Source organism: Triticum urartu, chromosome 3A, assembly GCF_056163025.1.
Source record: "Triticum urartu cultivar PI428250 chromosome 3A, HENAU_Tu73, whole genome shotgun sequence".
Taxonomy (NCBI): Eukaryota; Viridiplantae; Streptophyta; class Magnoliopsida; order Poales; family Poaceae; genus Triticum; species Triticum urartu.
In genome coordinates, this window is record NC_141875.1 from 56,192,999 (window position 1) to 56,196,502 (window position 3,504).

General features: G+C 40.7%; 1 long non-coding RNA gene across 1 annotated transcript; it reads left to right on the forward strand.

Moving 5' to 3' along the window:
- Nucleotides 1-1,251: 1,251 nt before the first annotated feature.
- On the forward strand, nucleotides 1,252-1,987 carry LOC147978511 (uncharacterized). Its single transcript, XR_015599593.1, has 2 exons — nucleotides 1,252-1,641; nucleotides 1,743-1,987. It is a non-coding gene; the product is annotated as an uncharacterized LOC147978511 (long non-coding RNA).
- The last annotated feature ends 1,517 nt before the right edge of the window (nucleotides 1,988-3,504 follow it).

Here is a 3,504-nt window from a genome sequence, read left to right on the forward strand (position 1 = left end):
GCTAGCTGGCGGCAAAGAAACTGGCCGTTAGGTCGTTCTTACAGTCCGCCACCCACCATCTTTGCCGTCCGCTTTGCCGTCTACTAGCGGACGGCAAAGATTCTATGTTGTTAGCTAGCTGACGGCAAAGAGATGGTTGATGGCAAACACCTTTTTTGCCATCCGCTCTTTCTTTGCCGTCAGCTTTACTTAAGCTGATGGCAAAGAACTTCTTTGTCGTCAGCTAGCCGACGGCAAAAAGATGGCTGACGGTAAAGATCCTGATTCCAATAGTGTGACATGCCTGCTAGATGGAAAGATCGATAACAGCCTTTGGATGCTGGCATATCAGACTGGACTTTGGACTCTACGTCTAGTCGTCTTGCGTTTTTTGGAATCTCTGCCAGGCCTTTGGACACTATGGCCTTGCCGGTTGGCGTATGTGCCAGTAAGTTATCGCTGATCGTGATGAATGGTCTGGTAGGTTCACTTGTCTTCCTTCAGCTCATGTGGTTTTTTGTGGGGTGCAGGGTTTGTCTATCGTTAGTAAATAAACAAGGCAATTACAAATGCAATATGAATATAATTACTTCGAGGCAATTCACCAGAAACTTTCTTCAAATGGTTCACCTAATTTCTTAATTGTTGTTGTCCCGTAATTACCGATGAGGAATGGTCGGAGCATAAAAAGAAATCTTGGAGTCCATTCACATGCTCAAGCAAACGATCTATCTGTCGCCAAAGAAGTCTATATATGGGCCATGATCATCATCAAGGCAAATAGAAACGCAATGCGACCATATTCATTCCCAGAGAGTTGAGCAAAAAACCTTCAAATAGTTTGCTTAGCTTCCAAGTTGCAGTTGGCCTCTACGACAATGATGTAACGGGGCATCTAATAAAAACTATAGGTAAATAGTAAATTTGGATATCTATGTAGTGCACCCACTAGATTAATTACACATGTAATCGGGAAACACTAAATGCAAATATGCAATACACTTATCTCTATATAAAATGAGGGCATATCCAAGCATGATATGGTTAGTCTTATTAATGCTTTAATAAATATACCAATCTTAGAAAATCAATTTTAGCACTTTTTTGGCCTGGGAGCATTCAATATGGTTATCAGATATCGCAAGGCCATCCATAAGATTTAAGATCTTATCCAACAGATGAAATCTACATGTAGATTTTTTTGGTTGGAGAGATCTTGTATTTAAGTGTGCTCACCACCACAGCCCATATAAAAAACCATGTGGTGTAGAAGTCTTGCATAACCAAAGATTGATCAACACACGTGCCTAGTGTTTACATCTTCCACAAGAAAGATGGCTAGTTCTAAAGTAATGTGGGTGTTCTGCCTCCTAGCTTTACTGGCCTTCACTTCTTGTTCCTATCATGTACGAGCAGACGATCATGCCACCAAAGAGAAAAATGAGGTGATGGAGTATTGCAAGAGGTACATATTCAAAAATTATGGTGATCAGCATCCTGACCCCCACAGGAAATGTTGCCAAATAGTAAGAGAATCGAGAAACATCCATGCTATATGCCAGAAATTCACGCACGCGGATTTGCATAAGATCAGTCTAGCCAAGTGGGCTCATGTTACATATTGGTGCGGCAACGGATTGCACCCAGGGACTAATTGCGCAGGTGTGTTAATATGATTATATATATTACTAGCATTTTGATATAGTTTCCTCGCTTATCTAAATGAAATTAATTACTTACGAGGAACTCAATCTCATATGTAGGTTTCATCGTTCCAGATTATAGTGCGCCACCACCTCCAGAACACTCAGCATAAGGCTGGTCCGGTCAAATAAGGAAAGGAGTGTTATGATATGGAGCATTTAGTCTAAGGCAGTCTTAGTCCCCAAAATAAAATAAGGCAATCGTAATGAACAAAGGAAGAGTATGGTATTGATCCTTTATCATGGGACCTCTGCAATAATGTATCTTACTTTTAATGTTGTGATTAATAAAAGGACTGCCTGCATGTTTCTTTGTGTTTAGCATGATATTTAGTTGTCCATCCACATACATGGCCTCAATAGATGACTTTCACTTCTCATTTAATGGAATGCTGAATTAAATCAAAAGTCTTGAAAACAAACATACCTTGTTCTATTCATAATACTCACTATAATAAACACTAATCAAAATTATGTGTTTGTCGGGTGTCATAGTCTTTGCCAAGATCTATTTTATGGGATATCAGCAGACCACCTATTTGATGAGAACCACACTCGGTAAAAGCAATCACTTGATAGAGTGTTTTGTTTGCCGAGAGTTGTGACAAAAATACTCAGCAACCCCAAAACACTCGGCCAGTGCAACTTTTGATGAGAGCTCGCAACATAGAACTCGGCAACTCGGAGCCATGGGGCAAATATCCAGTGATACCGTCCATGAGATGATACCATGCTACAGAACCATGTGGTGCGTCATATCTGCATGGAATGGACAGGATCGATATCGCTAATCTATTTACATATGCTCCCTTGTAACGTTTGCGTTTTGCCCCTGAAAGCAGTGTGTCCTTGCAAAATTACAACAGTCTCCACATCTGTCCTCCAGAGCCCTGGTTCTCAGTTTCTCACACAACAAATACTTTGAAACTAAACTGGAAGACATGGCACATTTCATTCGTTCTTACAAAAAATCACTGGAATAGAAGCACTTCAAAACATTTGTTTGAAGTTGTACCAATCTATGAATAATTTCTGACAATTTTAATATAGTTCACAAATGTTGTGGCAGTGATGTATACAGCCAAAACATTTCGTCAAATTATCTAGTATTTCCTCCGTCCCAAAATAAGTGTCTCAACTGTGTGTTAACTTTAGTACAAAGCGTTGTCGGACCTAGAAATAAAATGGAGGGTGTGCACACTTTAAAAAAATTGAAGTCTATTTCAGTTAACTTGCATGGGCCTTAAAAATAAGCTAATTTTTACATGGTGAAAAAATGTTTTCCAAAAATCTAGGTGTGCCATGGCACACCCCTGGGTATGCCACTGGTACAAAGTTGTACTAAACTTGAGACACTTATTTTGGAACAGAAGGAGTATAAGAAAGTATCATTTTGAAATAAATTCTGATCAACATCCACCCAGCTTCTCCACTTCCATCCATCCACTACTATTAAACGATGAAACAAGAACTTTCTTATGCGTACCCCATAATTAGCCCCCACAGTACCACACCACCCGATTAGCACCACACGATTAGTCCCACAAATCTCAATCTAACCATCATTAATCTAATAAGGGGTGGTGTGGACTTAGCAATTTTTAATGACTGACCGTACTCCACCAGCAGAGGAGTATTCCAACTACCAGTCCCGTGTTTCCCTACAATCATGCGATCTGATTGCAAACTAAGGAAACTCAATCAAATCGGCTCCCTCGCCCTTGACCTCGACTTTTGTCTTCCTTGCATCACCACCGCGCCGGACGCTACCCACCAACACCGTTGCCTCGCTGCACGATCGCCATCGCCGATTGTTGCCGCT